The following is a 22,099-nucleotide window of genomic DNA, read 5'->3' on the forward strand; positions in this document are numbered from 1 at the left end:
AGAGAGATATGTTGAGCATTTTAATCAGCTGTGCTTGTACTGGAAAACTCCAAATCACTGGAATGGCTGAGAGGTTAGGAAACCCTGTGTTAAGTACATAACCTACTGTATAGCTGTGGGTACTAGAGGAGAGGTTAGGAAACCCTGTGTTAAGTACATAACCTACTGTATAGCTGTGGGTACTAGAGGAGAGGATAGGAAACCCTGTGTTAAGTACATAAACTACTGTATAGCTGTGGGTACTAGAGGAGAGGATAGGAAACCCTGTGTTAAGTACATAACCTACTGTAATTGAGAACAAAGGGCACAAACATACAATTACTATTCAGGGGAGAATATGTGGACCAGGTGTGGGTAATGACACAGTTCAGTTCCTAGAGGCCGGTGACGTTGGCCTCCGAAACCGGTGCACGGAAAGAGCAACAGTACCAGAGGGATCCGTGACAGAGAGGTTAAGGAAACCCTGTGTAAGCTACAAAACTTATGCAACTGTTAAGGCAGCATTTTCCCAACTTGGTCCTGGTGATCCCAGGTATCATCTCTTCAACCACTTACAATAGATTCTCCTTGCACACAGGAACATGGATGCTTCCTAAATGGCTTATTATCCCCTATGTAGTGCACTACTTTGGACCAGGGCCCACAGTGAACTACATAGAGAATAGCTCAGTGCCACAAAGGTAATATGGACCCTTGTCTAAAGTAGCTCACTACTAAGGGAATAGGAGGTCAGTTGGGACATAGACAGGTACAGTATTAGATGAACAGATGTTGAAATCTCACCTTCTGAAGTCTTCAGTTGTAGCTTCACTTCTTCAGAGATCTTCAAAGGTCTTCACTGGGTCTCTCTCTCTCTCTGTCCTGCATGTGAGTTGAGTTCTACATCTCCCTCAACTCCTATTTAAGGACCCGTCCAGTCAGACCCCTCCCTCTATTTTTCTCTCTCTCTCATCCTTCAACCCTCCACATACTTTCTGTCCAGCCCAAAACCTGCTGGACCTGTCCGATATCTACCTGTTTGACAGGGTTGGGGTCAATTCAAAGTGAAGGTACTCAACTTTTGTAACACATTCATGTGCTGCATATTGGGTCACAATATGGTTATGAAGATACTTAATTCTACCTAATTGAAGCTGATGAAGATGTAGTCTGAAGTGCATTACAATGTCTTGGAAACACAATGACATTTCAGAAGGAGATAAATAATGAGCAGGAAAACCTCTTGTCATCATTGTGATGTCACCAGCTAACTCTGGAATGTTTAATTCATTTGAATGAACTGTGTTCTATTTGAATTAAGTGCCAACCCTGCTGTCTGTCTGTTAGCTAATGATGAGCTTTATTCACCCCAAATCACTGTATCAGAGATGGGCCACTACACCCCTTAGGGACCCACCAAGGCTGTCCCAAATGGCTCCCTATCGCCTATGATATTGTGCCCTACTTTTGACCAGGGCCCATATGACTTTGGTCAAAAGTAGGGCACTATAAAGAGAGGAAGGTGTGATTTGGAACGCTACACATGTAATTGAGAACATATGTTACACTGGCTTGTGTTGCTGTTTGTAACCTTATTTTACAATGAATTTAAAGAATCGACTTGTATTTTTTTTCCAGAGTTTCCTGGTCTTTGCATTAACAAGATAATAATTTCCAGCACCCTTCAGACCGTTGAAAATGCAAGACAGGGAGAGGAGTACAGGCACAGCCTGTCCCACCACTCCCAATCATTCTCGGGTAGCGGTGGCTAATGTTAGCAGAAGTTTGTAGGAGGTTGGTTGGTTTCTAAGATTCTTAAATATCCTCCTGATTTCAGTTGATGTGACACAACAATCAATGTAACATGTAGAGAATCACTGTACCATCTAAACCACTGTAAAGTATATTTCCAATAACCACAAATATCAAAGATTAAGGTTTAGAGAAACCATAGTGCACATAGAATAGATCTAAAACTTATTGACACACTTCCCATGGGAATGACAGATCTATAACTTAACTATCTATCTGAAATGAGTCCAGTCATACACCAAACTACATAATGGACCTATCGAAGAAAACGTAATGTAACTTGTATTATCCAGGCTTCTAATATGCATCAATAAAATAGATATTCCTGACATCACACCTTGTAAGGCTGCCGGTCCTGTCCAGCCAGCACGGAACGTTGAAATAGAACAGGAATGACTGTCGAATTCTACAACGTCTTCATTCTATTCATTCTATTACAGGTGAGGTGAAGGGTCAATGTCTTAAGGCTGAAGGGCTGGAAGGGAGATATGTAGTAGGACCAGGGTTGTGTTGTTAGGAGAGGGGGGTGAGGAGAAGAGGAGAGGGAAAGAGGAGAGGTGAATGGGTCAATGTCTTAAGGCTGATGTATTGGAGGAGAAATATGTTGTAGGACCAGCAGCATTCCTTTATGAGGAGATGAGGGGATGTGAGGCAGAGAGAAGGGGGGAGGGTGATGAGCTAGCATCCCTTTCTTTGTGAAGGTGAAGCCTCTCTCTCTCACCACACCATGTCATCAAAATTACTTTCTGTATTTCTGGAGGAACAATACAATGGAATAGATGGATGGAGTCTGAAGTGACGTGGTACAAGAAAATAAGATATGAGACAAATGTGTGGATGAGAAGAGGGGGAGAGAAGAGAGAGAGGGGGAAGGGAGATAAGAGAGTTAGAGGGTAGGGGAAAGGAGTTTCTGTATTTATGGAAGAACAGGACAGTGGAATAGATGGATGGGTTTTTAAACAAATCTATTATGGGTCAACATGTACATTTTGTGGTTTGTTCGTTATGTTCTCCTGTCTCTTAGTGAATCCTGACCATGGTGTTATGTTCTCCTGTCTCTTAGTGAATCCTGACCATGGTGTTATGTTCTCCTGTCTCTTAGTGAATCCTGACCATGGTGTTATGTTCTCCTGTCTCTTAGTAAATCCTGACCATGGTGTTATGTTCTCCTGTCTCTTAGTGAATCCTGACCATGGTGTTATGTTCTCCTGTCTCTCGCTTGACCCTATCCCCTCCTCTCTTCTCCAGACCATTTCCGGAGACCTTCTCCCTTACCTCACCTCGCTCATCAACTCATCCTTGACCGCTGGCTACGTCCCTTCCGTCTTCAAGAGAGCGAGAGTTGCACCCCTGCTGAAAAAACCTACACTCGATCCCTCCGATGTCAACAACTACAGACCAGTATCCCTTCTTTCTTTTCTCTCCAAAACTCTCGAACATGCCGTCCTTGGCCAGCTCTCCCGCTATCTCTCTCAGAATGACCTTCTTGATCCAAATCAGTCAGGTTTCAAGACTAGTCATTCAACTGAGACTGCTCTTCTCTGTATCACGGAGGCGCTCCGCACTGCTAAAGCTAACTCTCTCTCCTCTGCTCTCATCCTCCTAGACCTATCGACTGCCTTCGATACTGTGAACCATCAGATCCTCCTCTCCACCCTCTCCGAGTTGGGCATCTCCGGCGCGGCCCACGCTTGGATTGCGTCCTACCTGACAGGTCGCTCCTACCAGGTGGCGTGGCGAGAATCTGTCTCCTCACCACGTGCTCTCACCACTGGTGTCCCCCAGGGCTCTGTTCTAGGCCCTCTCCTATTCTCGCTATACACCAAGTCACTTGGCTCTGTCATAACCTCACATGGTCTCTCCTATCATTGCTATGCAGACGACACACAATTAATCTTCTCCTTTCCCCCTTCTGATGACCAGGTGGCGAATCGCATCTCTGCATGTCTGGCAGACATATCAGTGTGGATGACGGACCACCACCTCAAGCTGAACCTCGGCAAGACGGAGCTGCTCTTCCTCCCGGGGAAGGACTGCCCGTTCCATGATCTCGCCATCACGGTTGACAACTCCATTGTGTCCTCCTCCCAGAGCGCTAAGAACCTTGCCGTGATCCTGGACAACACCCTGTCGTTCTCAACTAACATCAAGGCGGTGGCCCGTTCCTGTAGGTTCATGCTCTACAACATCCGCAGAGTACGACCCTGCCTCACACAGGAAGCGGCGCAGGTCCTAATCCAGGCACTTGTCATCTCCCGTCTGGATTACTGCAACTCGTTGTTGGCTGGGCTCCCTGCCTGTGCCATTAAACCCCTACAACTCATCCAGAACGCCGCAGCCCGTCTGGTGTTCAACCTTCCCAAGTTCTCTCACGTCACCCCGCTCCTCCGCTCTCTCCACTGGCTTCCAGTTGAAGCTCGCATCCGCTACAAGACCATGGTGCTTGCCTACGGAGCTGTGAGGGGAACGGCACCTCAGTACCTTCAGGCTCTGATCAGGCCCTACACCCAAACAAGGGCACTGCGTTCATCCACCTCTGGCCTGCTCGCCTCCCTACCACTGAGGAAGTACAGTTCCCGCTCAGCCCAGTCAAAACTGTTCGCTGCTCTGGCACCCCAATGGTGGAACAAACTCCCTCACGACGCCAGGACAGCGGAGTCAATCACCACCTTCCGGAGACACCTGAAACCCCACCTCTTTAAGGAATACCTAGGACAGGATAAAGTAATCCTTCTGACCCCCCCCCCCCTCCCCCCCTTAAAAGATTTAGATGCACTATTGTAAAGTGGTTGTTCCACTGGATGTCATAAGGTGAATGCACCAATTTGTAAGTCGCTCTGGATAAGAGCGTCTGCTAAATGACTTAAATGTAAATGTAAATGTTAGTGAATCCTGACCAGTGGTGTTATGTTCTCCTGTCTCTTAGTGAATCCTGACCATGGTGTTATGTTCTCCTGTCTCGTAGTGAATCCTGACCATGGTGTTATGTTCTCCTGTCTCTTAGTGAATCCTGACCATGGTGTTATGTTCTCCTGTCTCTTAGTGAATCCTGACCATGGTGTTATGTTCTCCTGTCTCTTAGTGAATCCTGACCATGGTGTTATGTTCTCCTGTCTCTTAGTGAATCCTGACCATGGTGTTATGTTCTCCTGTCTCTTAGTGAATCCTGACCATGGTGTTATGTTCTCCTGTCTCTTAGTGAATCCTGACCATGGTGTTATGTTCTCATGTGTCTCTTAGTGAATCCTGACCATGGTGTTATGTTCTCCTGTCTCGTAGTGAATCCTGACCATGGTGTTATGTTCTCCTGTCTCGTAGTGAATCCTGACCATGGTGTTATGTTCTCCTGTCTCTTAGTGAATCCTGACCATGGTGTTATGTTCTCCTGTCTCTTAGTGAATCCTGACCATGGTGTTATGTTCTCCTGTCTCTTAGTGAATCCTGACCATGGTGTTATGTTCTCCTGTCTCTTAGTGAATCCTGACCATGGTGTTATGTTCTCCTGTCTCTTAGTGAATCCTGACCATGGTGTTATGTTCTCCTGTCTCTTAGTGAATCCTGACCATGGTGTTATGTTCTCCTGTCTCGTAGTGAATCCTGACCATGGTGTTATGTTCTCCTGTCTCTTAGTGAATCCTGACCATGGTGTTATGTTCTCCTGTCTCTTAGTGAATCCTGACCATGGTGTTATGTTCTCCTGTCTCTTAGTGAATCCTGACCATGGTGTTATGTTCTCCTGTCTCTTAGTGAATCCTGACCATGGTGTTATGTTCTCCTGTCTCTTAGTGAATCCTGACCATGGTGTTATGTTCTCCTGTCTCTTAGTGAATCCTGACCATGGTGTTATGTTCTCCTGTCTCTTAGTGAATCCTGACCATGGTGTTATGTTCTCCTGTCTCTTAGTGAATCCTGACCATGGTGTTATGTTCTCCTGTCTCTTAGTGAATCCTGACCATGGTGTTATGTTCTCCTGTCGCTTAGTGATTCCTGACCATGGTGTTATGTTCTCCTGTCTCTTAGTGAATCCTGACCATGGTGTTATGTTCTCCTGTCTCTTAGTGAATCCTGACCATGGTGTTATGTTCTCCTGTCTCTTAGTGAATCCTGACCATGGTGTTATGTTCTCCTGTCTCTTAGTGAATCCTGACCATGGTGTTTTGTTCTCCTGTCTCTTAGTGAATCCTGACCATGGTGTTATGTTCTCCTGTCTCTTAGTGAATCCTGACCATGGTGTTATGTTCTCCTGTCTCTTAGTGAATCCTGACCATGGTGTTATGTTCTCCTGTCTCTTAGTGAATCCTGACCATGGTGTTATGTTCTCCTGTCTCTTATTGAATCCTGACCATGGTGTTATGTTCTCCTGTCTCTTAGTGAATCCTGACCATGGTGTTATGTTCTCCTGTCTCTTAGTGAATCCTGACCATGGTGTTATGTTCTCCTGTCTCTTAGTGAATCCTGACCATGGTGTTATGTTCTCCTGTCTCTTAGTGAATCCTGACCATGGTGTTATGTTCTCCTGTCTCTTAGTGAATCCTGACCATGGTGTTATGTTCTCATGTGTCTCTTAGTGAATCCTGACCATGGTGTTATGTTCTCCTGTCTCGTAGTGAATCCTGACCATGGTGTTATGTTCTCCTGTCTCTTAGTGAATCCTGACCATGGTGTTATGTTCTCCTGTCTCGTAGTGAATCCTGACCATGGTGTTATGTTCTCCTGTCTCTTAGTGAATCCTGACCATGGTGTTATGTTCTCCTGTCTCTTAGTGAATCCTGACCATGGTGTTATGTTCTCCTGTCTCTTAGTGAATCCTGACCATGGTGTTATGTTCTCCTGTCTCTTAGTGAATCCTGACCATGGTGTTATGTTCTCCTGTCTCTTAGTGAATCCTGACCATGGTGTTATGTTCTCCTGTCTCGTAGTGAATCCTGACCATGGTGTTATGTTCTCCTGTCTCTTAGTGAATCCTGACCATGGTGTTATGTTCTCCTGTCTCTTAGTGAATCCTGACCATGGTGTTATGTTCTCCTGTCTCTTAGTGAATCCTGACCATGGTGTTATGTTCTCCTGTCTCTTAGTGAATCCTGACCATGGTGTTATGTTCTCCTGTCTCTTAGTGAATCCTGACCATGGTGTTATGTTCTCCTGTCTCTTAGTGAATCCTGACCATGGTGTTATGTTCTCCTGTCTCTTAGTGAATCCTGACCATGGTGTTATGTTCTCCTGTCTCTTAGTGAATCCTGACCATGGTGTTATGTTCTCCTGTCTCTTAGTGATTCCTGACCATGGTGTTATGTTCTCCTGTCTCTTAGTGAATCCTGACCATGGTGTTATGTTCTCCTGTCTTTTAGTGAATCCTGACCATGGTGTTATGTTCTCCTGTCTCTTAGTGAATCCTGACCATGGTGTTATGTTCTCCTGTCTCTAATTGAATCCTGACCATGGTGTTTTGTTCTCCTGTCTCATAGTGAATCCTGACCATGGTGTTATGTTCTCCTGTCTCTTAGTGAATCCTGACCATGGTGTTATGTTCTCCTGTCTCTTAGTGAATCCTGACCATGGTGTTATGTTCTCCTGTCTCTTAGTGAATCCTGACCATGGTGTTTTGTTCTCCTGTCTCTTAGTGAATCCTGACCATGGTGTTATGTTCTCCTGTCTCTTAGTGAATCCTGACCATGGTGTTATGTTCTCCTGTCTCTTAGTGAATCCTGACCATGGTGTTATGTTCTCCTGTCTCTTAGTGAATCCTGACCATGGTGTTATGTTCTCCTGTCTCTTATTGAATCCTGACCATGGTGTTATGTTCTCCTGTCTCTTAGTGAATCCTGACCATGGTGTTATGTTCTCCTGTCTCTTAGTGAATCCTGACCATGGTGTTATGTTCTCCTGTCTCTTAGTGAATCCTGACCATGGTGTTATGTTCTCCTGTCTCTTAGTGAATCCTGACCATGGTGTTATGTTCTCCTGTCTCTTAGTGAATCCTGACCATGGTGTTATGTTCTCCTGTCTCTTAGTGAATCCTGACCAGTGGTGTTATGTTCTCCTGTCTCTTAGTGAATCCTGACCATGGTGTTATGTTCTCCTGTCTCTTAGTGAATCCTGACCATGGTGTTATGTTCTCCTGTCTCTTAGTGAATCCTGACCATGGTGTTATGTTCTCCTGTCTCTTAGTGAATCCTGACCATGGTGTTATGTTCTCCTGTCTCTTAGTGAATCCTGACCATGGTGTTATGTTCTCCTGTCTCTTAGTGAATCCTGACCATGGTGTTATGTTCTCCTGTCTCTTAGTGAATCCTGACCAGTGGTGTTATGTTCTCCTGTCTCTTAGTGAATCCTGACCATGGTGTTATGTTCTCCTGTCTCTTAGTGAATCCTGACCAGTGGTGTTATATTCTCCTGTCTCTTAGTGAATCCTGACCATGGTGTTATGTTCTCCTGTCCCTTAGTGAATCCTGACCATGGTGTTATGTTCTCCTGTCTCTTAGTGAATCCTGACCATGGTGTTATGTTCTCCTGTCTCTTAGTGAATCCTGACCATGGTGTTATGTTCTCCTGTCTCTTAGTGAATCCTGACCAGTGGTGTTATGTTCTCCTGTCTCTTAGTGAATCCTGACCATGGTGTTATGTTCTCCTGTCTCTTAGTGAATCCTGACCAGTGGTGTTATGTTCTCCTGTCTCTTAGTGAATCCTGACCATGGTGTTATGTTCTCCTGTCTCTTAGTGAATCCTGACCATGGTGTTATGTTCTCCTGTCTCTTAGTGAATCCTGACCATGGTGTTATGTTCTCCTGTCTCTTAGTGAATCCTGACCAGTGGTGTTATGTTCTCCTGTCTCTTAGTGAATCCTGACCATGGTGTTATGTTCTCCTGTCTCTTAGTGAATCCTGACCATGGTGTTATGTTCTCCTGTCTCTTAGTGAATCCTGACCATGGTGTTATGTTCTCCTGTCTCTTAGTGAATCCTGACCATGGTGTTATGTTCTCCTGTCTCTTAGTGAATCCTGACCATGGTGTTATGTTTTCCTGTCTCTTAGTGAATCCTGACCAGTGGTGTTATGTTCTCCTGTCTCTTAGTGAATCCTGAACAGTGGTGTTATGTTCTCCTGTCTCTTAGTGAATCCTGACCAGTGGTGTTATGTTCTCCTGTCTCTTAGTGAATCCTGACCATGGTGTTATGTTCTCCTGTCTCTTAGTGAATCCTGACCATGGTGTTATGTTCTCCTGTCTCTTAGTGAATCCTGACCAGTGGTGTTATGTTCTCCTGTCTCTTAGTGAATCCTGACCATGTTGTTATGTTCTCCTGTCTCTTAGTGAATCCTGACCAGTGGTGTTATGTTCTCCTGTCTCTTAGTGAATCCTGACCATGGTGTTTTGTTCTCCTGTCTCATAGTGAATCCTGACCATGGTGTTATGTTCTCCTGTCTCTTAGTGAATCCTGACCATGGTGTTATGTTCTCCTGTCTCTTAGTGAATCCTGACCATGGTGTTATGTTCTCCTGTCTCTTAGTGAATCCTGACCATGGTGTTTTGTTCTCCTGTCTCTTAGTGAATCCTGACCATGGTGTTATGTTCTCCTGTCTCTTAGTGAATCCTGACCATGGTGTTATGTTCTCCTGTCTCTTAGTGAATCCTGACCATGGTGTTATGTTCTCCTGTCTCTTAGTGAATCCTGACCATGGTGTTATGTTCTCCTGTCTCTTAGTGAATCCTGACCATGGTGTTATGTTCTCCTGTCTCTTAGTGAATCCTAACCATGGTGTTATGTTCTCCTGTCTCTTAGTGAATCCTGACCATGGTGTTATGTTCTCCTGTCTCTTAGTGAATCCTGACCATGGTGTTATGTTCTCCTGTCTCTTAGTGAATCCTGACCATGGTGTTATGTTCTCCTGTCTCTTAGTGAATCCTGACCATGGTGTTATGTTCTCCTGTCTCTTAGTGAATCCTGACCATGGTGTTATGTTCTCCTGTCTCTTAGTGAATCCTGACCATGGTGTTATGTTCTCCTGTCTCTTAGTGAATCCTGACCAGTGGTGTTATGTTCTCCTGTCTCTTAGTGAATCCTGACCATGGTGTTATGTTCTCCTGTCTCTTAGTGAATCCTGACCAGTGGTGTTATATTCTCCTGTCTCTTAGTGAATCCTGACCAGTGGTGTTATGTTCTCCTGTCCCTTAGTGAATCCTGACCATGGTGTTATGTTCTCCTGTCTCTTAGTGAATCCTGACCATGGTGTTATGTTCTCCTGTCTCTTAGTGAATCCTGACCAGTGGTGTTATGTTCTCCTGTCTCTTAGTGAATCCTGACCATGGTGTTATGTTCTCCTGTCTCTTAGTGAATCCTGACCATGGTGTTATGTTCTCCTGTCTCTTAGTGAATCCTGACCATGGTGTTATGTTCTCCTGTCTCTTAGTGAATCCTGACCAGTGGTGTTATGTTCTCCTGTCTCTTAGTGAATCCTGACCATGGTGTTATGTTCTCCTGTCTCTTAGTGAATCCTGACCAGTGGTGTTATGTTCTCCTGTCTCTTAGTGAATCCTGACCAGTGGTGTTATGTTCTCCTGTCTCTTAGTGAATCCTGACCAGTGGTGTTATGTTCTCCTGTCTCTTAGTGAATCCTGACCAGTGGTGTTATGTTCTCCTGTCTCTTAGTGAATCCTGACCAGTGGTGTTATGTTCTCCTGTCTCTTAGTGAATCCTGACCATGGTGTTATGTTCTCCTGTCTCTTAGTGAATTCTGACCATGGTGTTATGTTCTCCTGTCTCTTAGTGAATCCTGACCAGTGGTGTTATGTTCTCCTGTCTCTTAGTGAATCCTGACCATGTTGTTATGTTCCCCTGTCTCTTAGTGAATCCTGACCAGTGGTGTTATGTTCTCCTGTCTCTTAGTGAATCCTGACCATGGTGTTATGTTCTCCTGTCTCTTAGTGAATCCTGACCATGGTGTTATGTTCTCCTGTCTCTTAGTGAATCCTGACCAGTGGTGTTATGTTCTCCTGTCTCTTAGTGAATCCTGACCATGGTGTTATGTTCTCCTGTCTCTTAGTGAATCCTGACCAGTGGTGTTATGTTCTCCTGTCTCTTAGTGAATCCTGACCAGTGGTGTTATGTTCTCCTGTCTCTTAGTGAATCCTGACCAGTGGTGTTATGTTCTCCTGTCTCTTAGTGAATCCTGACCATGGTGTTATGTTCTCCTGTCTTTTAGTGAATCCTGACCAGTGGTGTTATGTTCTCCTGTCTCTTAGTGAATCCTGACCATGGTGTTATGTTCTCCTGTCTCTTAGTGAATCCTGACCATGGTGTTATGTTCTCCTGTCTCTTAGTGAATCCTGACCATGGTGTTATGTTCTCCTGTCTCTTAGTGAATCCTGACCAGTGGTGTTATGTTCTCCTGTCTCTTAGTGAATCCTGACCATGGTGTTATGTTCTCCTGTCTCTTAGTGAATCCTGACCAGTGGTGTTATGTTCTCCTGTCTCTTAGTGAATCCTGACCATGGTGTTATGTTCTCCTGTCTCTTAGTGAATCCTGACCAGTGGTGTTATGTTCTCCTGTCTCTTAGTGAATCCTGACCATGGTGTTATGTTCTCCTGTCTCTTAGTGAATCCTGACCAGTGGTGTTATGTTCTCCTGTCTCTTAGTGAATCCTGACCATGGTGTTGTGTTCTCCTGTCTCTTAGTGAATCCTGACCAGTGGTGTTATGTTCTCCTGTCTCTTAGTGAATCCTGACCATGGTGTTATGTTCTCCTGTCTCTTAGTGAATCCTGACCAGTGGTGTTATGTTCTCCTGTCTCTTAGTGAATCCTGACCAGTGGTGTTATGTTCTCCTGTCTCTTAGTGAATCCTGACCAGTGGTGTTATGTTCTCCTGTCTCTTAGTGAATCCTGACCAGTGGTGTTATGTTCTCCTGTCTCTTAGTGAATCCTGACCATGGTGTTATGTTCTCCTGTCTCTTAGTGAATCCTGACCAGTGGTGTTATGTTCTCCTGTCTCTTAGTGAATCCTGACCATGGTGTTATGTTCTCCTGTCTCTTAGTGAATCCTGACCATGGTGTTATGTTCTCCTGTCTCTTAGTGAATCCTGACCATGGTGTTATGTTCTCCTGTCTCTTAGTGAATCCTGACCATGGTGTTATGTTCTCCTGTCTCTTAGTGAATCCTGACCAGTGGTGTTATGTTCTCCTGTCTCTTAGTGAATCCTGACCAGTGGTGTTATGTTCTCCTGTCTCTTAGTGAATCCTGACCAGTGGTGTTATGTTCTCCTGTCTCTTAGTGAATCCTGACCAGTGGTGTTATGTTCTCCTGTCTCTTAGTGAATCCTGACCAGTGGTGTTATGTTCTCCTGTCTCTTAGTGAATCCTGACCAGTGGTGTTATGTTCTCCTGTCTCTTAGTGAATCCTGACCAGTGGTGTTATGTTCTCCTGTCTCTTAGTGAATCCTGACCAGTGGTGTTATGTTCTCCTGTCTCTTAGTGAATCCTGACCAGTGGTGTTATGTTCTCCTGTCTCTTAGTGAATCCTGACCAGTGGTGTTATGTTCTCCTGTCTCTTAGTGAATCCTGACCAGTGGTGTTATGTTCTCCTGTCTCTTAGTGAATCCTGACCAGTGGTGTTATGTTCTCCTCCTGATTGACCTTTAGCAGCATATTCACCACTCTCTCAAACGGCTAACTCCACCCTCTCGCGGAACAGGCCGAGAAACAAACTACACCAGCTCGCAGTCAACTCAGTGTATTTGAGATGCCGGAGAAAAGGCCATTTTAAAACCGTCCTGAGACTGCTGCCTAGTCTACAGATATCCCTCAAACAAACAAAAAACCACTCTAATAGAATGAGTGGTAAAAAGTTGCTTATAGAGAGTGTTTAATTTGTAAATCAGGAGGTCCCTGAACACACAGATAGTAGGCCTAGTAGCCTACTATCTATGGTGGTGAAATGGACAGCATTTTAGACTTCACTGCAGTGTCATGACGTGGTCCTCTTTGGGGATAGCGAGTACCATCCCCTTGTCTCTGCACGATCTCTCTCTCTCACCACCTCTCTCTTCCCCCTACACCCAGACTCTGTTATCGCAGGTCATACATTCCTAGAGGAGTCTCTCTCCTCAGGGCCATGCTGTATAGACAGAGAGGTTTCACAGGAGAACAAAGGAACCTCTTCTCCATCATAGAACTTGAGAACTGAACGATGTCCATGTTTTGGAGAATGTGTACACGGTCGGGGGAGAATCCAGCTACGACCGGTCCATTAAGTTTAATGTTTGTGAAACTCATGAGAGACAATACAGCAACATTACCATAACTGTGTTTATACAAGAGTCTCAGTTGTGAGGCTTGCATCTAATTGTTGTATAAAATGAATGAGTAAAGATGAAACTATTTGTGAAATTATGTCATGTGTTTTTAAACTGTTTAACTTCTTACGGCTGAGATCCCGTTAACTTCTTTCAGCTAGGGGGCACTATTTATATGTTTGGAAAAATAACGTTCCCAAGGTAAACTGACTATTTCTCAGGCCCAGATCGTAGAATATGCATATAATTTACATATTAGGATAGAAAAAACACTCCAAAGTTTCCAAAACGGTCAAAATATTGTCTGAGTATAACAGAACTGATTTTGCAGGCGAAAACCTGAGGAAATCCAACCCGGAAGTGCCTTTTATTTGGAAAAATCCCTGTTTCATTGCCTGCCCCTCCTCCGTTTAAAGGGGTATCAACCAGATTCCTTTTCCAATGGCTTCCTCAGGCTGTGACCAGACTTTAGACATAGTTTCAGGCTTTTATTTTGAAAAATGAGCGAGATTTATCAAAATGCGTCAGGTGTCCTTTGATTAGTTCCTGCGCGCGAGAGATGTAGCTCGACATTTTCTTTCTCTGTAGTATTGAATAGTTCACCGTCCGGTTGAAATATTATCGATTATGTATGTTAAAAACAACCTGAGGATTGATTATAAAAAAACGTTTGACATGTTTCTACGAACATTACAGATACTTTTTGGAATTTTCGTCTGCCTTTCAGGACCGGAACGAGCCTGTGGTTTTCTGAACATAACCACGGATATTCAGTTATAAAACTGATCTTTATCGAACAATACTAACATTTATTGTGTACCTGGGAGTCTCGTGAGTACAAACATCCGAAGATTATCAAAGGTAAGCGATTAATTTTATTGCTTTCCTGACTTTCGTGACCAAGCTAATTTGCGGCTAGCTGTTCTTACTGTTTTGTCTAGTGATTGATAAACTCACAAACGCTTGGATTGCTTTCGCTGTAAAACATATTTTCAAAATCGGACACGATAGGTGGATTAACAACAAGCTAAACTGTGTTTTGGTATATTTCACTTGTGATTTCATGATTATAAATATTTGTAGTTATTTTTTTAAATTTGGTGCTCTGCAATTCAGCGGTTGTTTACGAAGATGATCCCGCTAAAGGGATCTGTGCATCAAGAAGTTAACCTTTCACGAGCCTCAACCCCGGATCCGGGATCACCCCCCCCCCCCCCCCACACTGATTAGCATCGCTAGCATAGCGTCACAATTAAATAGTAGCATCTAAATATCATTAAATCACAAGTCCGAGACACCAAATGAAAGATACAGATCTTGTGAATAAAGCCACCATTTCAGATTTTTAAAATGTTTTACAGGGAAGACAAAATATGTAAATCTATTAGCTAACCACGTTAGCAAAAGACACCACTTTCCTAACTCCATCAGTTTCTTACTCCATCAGGTGCTATCACCAATTCGGCCAAATAAAGATATTGATAGCCACTAACCAAGAAAAAACCTCATCAGATGACAGTCTGATAACATATTTATTGTATAGGATAGGTTTTGTTAGAAAAATGTGCATATTTCAGGTAGAAATCATAGTTTACAATTGCACCCACCATCACAACTTGACTAGAATTACTACAGAGAGCAACGTGTATGACCAATTTACTCATCATAAAACAGTTCATAAAAATAGACAAAGCATAGCAATGGAAAGACACAGATCTTGTGATTTCAGACAATATTTCAGATTTTCTAAGCGTTTTACAGCGAAAACACAATAAATCGATAAGTTAGCATACCACATGTGCAAACGTTACCCCAGCATGAATTCAAGCCAAAGAGAGCGATATCGTTATCATCGCCAAAATATATAAATTTTTTCACTAACCTTCTCAGAATTCTTCCGATGACACTCCTGTAACATCATATTACAACATACATATAGAGTTTGTTCGAAAATGTGCATATTTAGCCATAAAAAAACGTGGTTATACAATGAAAATAGTAGCAAAACAAGCCTGAAAATGTCGGACGCCATCTTTCAGAGTGATCTAGTTTAATCGAAAGCTAATCATATACTTGACTAAAAAATACAGGGTTGACAGGAATCGAAAGACAAATTAGTTCTTAATGCAATCGCTGAATTACATTTCTAAAATTATCCTTACTGTGCAATACAGGGTTCGCCAAGCGAAGCTATACAAAACAAAATGGCGGAATATGCGTGTAACATTTTTCTACAGAACATCGATTTATCATCTTAAATATTTCTTTCTATGAGCTGTTCTTCCATCAGAATCTTGGGCAATGTATCCTTTCTTGGGTCTAATCGTCTTTTGGTCGAAAGATGTCCTCTGTCCGTCGAAATGCCCACTAACGTTCGACCGGGACCCCGAAACGTGCCCAGCTCTTGGATGGGCGTCACATAGAACTGCCTCAAAATCGCACTAAACGGATATAAATTGCTATAAAACGGTTTAAATTAACTACCTTATGATGTTTTTAACACCTCTAACGAGTAAAAACATGACCGACGATATATAAGTGGCTAAACCAAAGCTTGGAAAGAGAGGAGGTCCAACGTCCATCGTGCGTAAGGCGCAGCAGGGAAAGAAATCCACTTCCGCCTTGTGCTCATTTATAGAGGCTGTGATTGCGCAATCGACTCCATTCAAATTGTCACCTCTTACTGACATCTAGAGGAAGTTGTGGGCAGTGTTTGTATCCTGATAGCATTTACAGGGACTTTAAAACCGACCTGGGACCTGGGGCCAAGATTTCTGAAATCTCACTCCCTGGCAGGGAAATTGCTGTAGAATGAGTTCTGTACCACTCAGAGACATAATTCAAACGGCTATAGAAACTAGAGAGTGTTTTCTATCCAATAATAACAATAATATGCATATTGTACGAGCAAGAATTGAGTACTAGGCAGTTTAATCTGTAGAGCAAATTATGCTAATGCGAAACAGCTCCCCCTATAGTTGCAAGAAGTTAACAGAATCGATATGACAACAGCCAGTGAAAGTGCAGGGCGCCAAATTCAAACAACAGAAATCTCAAAATAAAAATTCCTCAAACATACAAGTATTTTACAGCATTTTATAGATAAACTTGTTGTTAATCCCACCACAGTGTCCGATTTCAAAAAGGCTTTACGACAAAAGCACACCATCTGATTATGTTTAGTCAGCACCTAGTCACAGAAAAACACAGCCATTTTTCCAGCCAAAGAAAGGAGTCACAAAAAGCAGAAATAGAGATAAAAATGTATCACTAAACTTTGATGATCTTCATCAGATGACACTCATAGGACTTCATGTTACACAATACATGTATGTTTTGTTTGATAAAGTTCATATTTAAATCCCAAAAATCCAAAAATCTCAGTTTACATTGGCGCGTTATGTTCAGTAATGTTTTGCTTCCAAAACATCCGGTGATTTTGCAGAGAGCCACATCAATTTACAGAAATACTCATAATAAACATTGATAAAAGATACAAGTGTTATGTGGAACTTTAGATAAACTTCTCCTTAATGCAACCGCTGTGTCAGATTTCAAAAAAGCTTTACCGAAAAAGCACACCATGCTATAATCTGAGTATAGCGCTCAGAGCCCAAAACAAGCCATACAGAAATCTGCCATGTTGTGGAGTCAACAGAAGTCAAAAATAGCATTATAAGTATTCACTTACCTTTGATAATCTTCATCAGAATGCACTCCCGGGAATCCCAGTTCCACAATAAATGTTTGTTTTGTTCGAAAAAGTCCATAATTTATGTCCAAATAGTTCCTTTTTGTTCGCTCTTTTAGTTCACATATCGAAATTCACGACGCGCAGGCCAGACGAAAAGTCAAAACACTACATTACAGTTCGTAGAAACATGTCAAACGACGTATAGAATCAATCTTTAGGATGTTTTAAACATAAATCTTCAATAATGTTTCAACCGGAGAATTCCTGTGTCTTTAGAAATGCATTGGAACGCAGCTAACTCTCACGGGAGCGCTCTCCTGAGTGAGCTCATGGCCTTCTGGCAGACCCCTTACTCAATCAGCTCTTATTCTCTCCTCCTTCACAGTAGAAGCCTGAAACAAGGTTCTAAAGACTGTTGACATCTAGTGGATGCCTTAGGAAGTGCAATCAGACCAAATGTCCACTGTATATTGGATAGGGAAAGACTTGAAAACCTACAAACCTCAGATTTCCAACTTCCTGGTTGGATTTTTTCTCAGGTTTTTGCCTGCCATATGAGTTTTGTTATACTCACAGACATCATTCAAACAGTTTTAGAAACAGTTTTAGAAACGTGTTTTCTATCCAAATCTACTAATAATATTCATATTCTAGCTTCTGGGCCTGAGTAGCAGGCAGTTTACTCTGGGCACCTCTGGGCACCTTATTCATCCAAGCTACTCAATACTGCCCCCAGCCATAAGAAGTTATTAACTGACTTGCCTAGTAAAATGTAGGTTATCAATGACCAGATGATATAGGTATTACCGTGATGTCGGATCAAGAAACAAAAGCATTTCACTCCATCCGCTAAACAGATGTGACCAGATTTGATAGCCCACCCTCTTTGGGGGGAATCAGAGCATCTGCCACCTGAAAAGGTCTATGCACAGTCTGTATCTGACACCTTAGAAGGCTGAGCTGATAAGTCTCTCGTGTGTTTTTATACAATACATGCAACACTTCGGTTAAGTCTAAATGTGACTCACTCATACGTCAGCCATTAAAATAATATTGTATGATTCTTGATAGTGTATTTGCTGCCATTTGTATTTGACAAGTTCCAGGTAGAACATACAGGAATCTGATTAGATTCTAATACTATACATCTTTTCCATGTTGAAGTCGTCCCCCCCACCCCCAACATACAGATCTAGAATCAGCTTCCTCTCCCCCAATCCTAACCTTAACCATTAGTGGGAGAAATGCAACACTGACCCCAGATCAGCATCTATGGGTAACGTCACTATATACCGCCTGTCTTGCCACTCTTCCCTGGGCTCCGAAGACATGGATGTCAATTATGGCAGCCCCCCCCGCTCTCTGATTCAGAGGGGTTGGGTTAAATGCAGGAAGACACATTTCAGTTGAATGACTAGGTTGTAACACTGACTAGGTCTCCCCCTTTCCCAGTCATGTCAAGGTTTTCAGGGTTCTTTGCCTTCTCTCTGCTTCCATCTAGTGGTCGTTGTGAACAGCATCGGTTTGGGAAAAAACAATCAAATCACTCACACAGACAAAGTCTTGAATCAATGCTTTATTTCTGTGTCACGTTAGTACCAAGAAAACAAGGGTTGAAGGTCAACAAGGAAGTGATGTCATCAGTGGTGGACGACCCTGGTCCTGTGCAGAGTTTAGAGCCATCCCAGCACTAACTAACAGACTGGCTACAGCTGATCAACTAATCATCAAACCTTGACTATAGCTGTTAACGGGTATGTTAGTGCTGGGTTGGAACTAATCCCTGCACCCCCTGTGGGTCCCATGGACCAGGATTAAGAGGAGTGATCGTAACCATTATATATATATATATATATATATATTACATAGGCTTGTCTCCCAAATGGCACCCTATATAGTGCACAACTTTTGACATAGGGCTCTGGTCAACAGTAGTGCACTACGGAGGGGATAGGTCAACACTAGTGCACTACGGAGGGGATAGGTCAACACTAGTGCACTACGGAGGGGATAGGTCAACACTAGTGCACTACGGAGGGGATAGGGTGCTATCTAAGGGGCAGACAGAGTAGAACCTAAAGACCTAAACTGAGAAAGTGACCTACTATATCGTTAAAACAATTAGAAAATGACATGACAACTATGGGAAAATAACATTCCTGTTAAATGGCAGCATGAATGAATGAAAGGCTGTGTATCTAATGGCAACATGAATGTAAGACTGTGTATCTAATGGCAACATGAATGTAAGGCTGTGTATCTAATGGAAACATGAATGTAAGGCTGTGTATCTAATGGAAACATGAATGTAAGGCTGTGTATCTAATGGCAACATGAATGTAAGGCTGTGTATCTAATGGCAACATGAATGTAAGACTGTGTATCTAATGGCAACATGAATGAAAGACTGTGTATCTAATGGCAACATGAATGAATGTAAGACTGTGTATCTAATGGCAACATGAATGTAAGGCTGTGTATCTAATGGCAACATGAATGAAAGGCTGTGTATCTAATGGCAACATGAATGAATGTAAGACTGTGTATCTAATGGAGACATGAATGTAAGACTGTGTATCTAATGGCAACATGAATGTAAGGCTGTGTATCTAATGGAAACATGAATGAATGTAAGACTGTGTATCTAATGGCAACATGAATGTAAGGCTGTGTATCTAATGGCAACATGAATGAATGTAAGACTGTGTATCTAATGGCAACATGAATGTAAGGCTGTGTATCTAATGGAGACATGAATGTAAGACTGTGTATCTAATGGCAACATGAATGAATGTAAGACTGTGTATCTAATGGCAACATGAATGTAAGGCTGTGTATCTAATGGAGACATGAATGTAAGACTGTGTGTCTAATGGAGACATGAATGTAAGACTGTGTATCTAATGGAAACATGAATGAATGTAAGACTGTGTATCTAATGGCAACATGAATGTAAGGCTGTGTATCTAATGGAGACATGAATGTAAGACTGTGTGTCTAATGGAGACATGAATGTAAGACTGTGTATCTAATGGCAACATGAATGTAATGCTGTGTATCTAATGGCAACATGAATGTAAGGCTGTGTATCTAATGGAAACATGAATGTAAGGCTGTGTATCTAATGGCAACATGAATGTAAGGCTGTGTATCTAATGGCAACATGAATGAAAGGCTGTGTATCTAATGGAAACATGAATGAATGTAAGGCTGTGTATCTAATGGCAACATGAATGAAAGGCTGTGTATCTAATGGCAACATGAATGTAAGGCTGTGTATCTAATGGCAACATGAATGAAAGACTGTGTATCTAATGGAGACATGAATGAATGTAAGACTGTGTATCTAATGGCAACATGAATGTAAGGCTGTGTATCTAATGGAGACATGAATGAATGTAAGACTGTGTATCTAATGGCAACATGAATGTAATGCTGTGTATCTAATGGCAACATGAATGTAAGGCTGTGTATCTAATGGAAACATGAATGTAAGGCTGTGTATCTAATGGCAACATGAATGTAAGGCTGTGTATCTAATGGAGACATGAATGAATGTAAGACTGTGTATCTAATGGCAACATGAATGTAATGCTGTGTATCTAATGGCAACATGAATGTAAGGCTGTGTATCTAATGGAAACATGAATGTAAGGCTGTGTATCTAATGGCAACATGAATGTAAGGCTGTGTATCTAATGGCAACATGAATGTAAGGCTGTGTATCTAATGGCAACATGAATGTAAGGCTGTGTATCTAATGGCAACATGAATGTAAGGCTGTGTATCTAATGGCAACATGAATGAAAGGCTGTGTATCTAATGGAAACATGAATGTAAGGCTGTGTATCTAATGGCAACATGAATGTAAGGCTGTGTATCTAATGGCAACATGAATGTAAGGCTGTGTATCTAATGGCAACATGAATGAAAGGCTGTGTATCTAATGGAAACATGAATGAATGTAAGGCTGTGTATCTAATGGCAACATGAATGAAAGGCTGTGTATCTAATGGCAACATGAATGTAAGGCTGTGTATCTAATGGCAACATGAATGTAAGGCTGTGTATCTAATGGAGACATGAATGAATGTAAGACTGTGTATCTAATGGCAACATGAATGTAAGGCTGTGTATCTAATGGCAACATGAATGAAAGGCTGTGTATCTAATGGCAACATGAATGTAAGGCTGTGTATCTAATGGCAACATGAATGTAAGGCTGTGTCTGTCAAATAATGAGATGAAGAAGTCGGTTCATTCGTTTGTCTGTGCATTCTGTTCTATTAAACAAATGATCGTCACGAAAGACAATCGTAAAACAATCTGTACAAACCCGTCGTCCATCGCAGATGAGCAACTTTGATTTGAACATGACATGATAATGAATATAAATATTTAAAAAACTTGACAATGCATTTAGGCTATAAATAGAAGAGCAACATGTACAATGGGTACTATAGTAGTATTCAGATGATTTACATGAACACAACATGTACAATGGGTACTATAGTAGTATTCAGATGATTTACATGAAAATAACATGTACAATGGGTACTATAGTAGTATTCAGATGGTTTACATGAAAATAACATGTACAACGGGTACTATAGTAGTATTCAGATGGTTTACATGAAAATAACATGTACAATGGGTACTATAGTAGTATTCAGATGGTTTACATGAAAATAACATGTACAATGGGTACTATAGTAGTATTCAGATGATTTCCATGAAAATAACATGTACAACGGGTACTATAGTAGTATTCAGATGATTTACATGAAAATAACATGTACAACGGGTACTATAGTAGTATTCAGATGGTTTACATGAAAATAACATGTACAATGGGTACTATAGTAGTATTCAGATGGTTTACATGAAAATAACATGTACAATGGGTACTATAGTAGTATTCAGATGATTTCCATGAAAATAACATGTACAATGGGTACTATAGTAGTATTCAGATGATTTCCATGAAAATAACATGTACAACGGGTACTATAGTAGTATTCAGATGATTTACATGAAAACAACATGTACAATGGGTACTATAGTAGTATTCAGATGATTTACATGAACACAACATGTACAATGGGTACTATAGTAGTATTCAGATGATTTACATGAACACAACATGTACAATGGGTACTATAGTAGTATTCAGATGATTTACATGAAAATAAGATGTACAACGGGTACTATAGTAGTATTCAGATGGTTTACATGAAAACAACATGTACAACGGGTACTATAGTAGTATTCAGATGATTTACATGAACACAACATGTACAACGGGTACTATAGTAGTATTCAGATGATTT

The 22,099-nt window shown here is 42.0% G+C and overlaps 1 protein-coding gene across 1 annotated transcript in view; it reads right to left on the bottom strand.

The window, feature by feature from the left end:
* LOC139561550 (ladderlectin-like) overlaps window positions 1–902 on the bottom strand; it is a 102,632-nt gene extending 101,730 nt beyond the window's left edge. The window contains exon 1 of the mRNA XM_071378771.1: window positions 784–902. The gene's annotated coding sequence lies outside the window, so the exon portion shown is untranslated. The remainder of the gene's footprint in view (window positions 1–783) is intronic.
* Window positions 903–22,099: the final 21,197 nt, after the last annotated feature.

This window comes from Salvelinus alpinus, chromosome 31 (assembly GCF_045679555.1).
Source record: "Salvelinus alpinus chromosome 31, SLU_Salpinus.1, whole genome shotgun sequence".
Classification (NCBI taxonomy): Eukaryota; Metazoa; Chordata; class Actinopteri; order Salmoniformes; family Salmonidae; genus Salvelinus; species Salvelinus alpinus.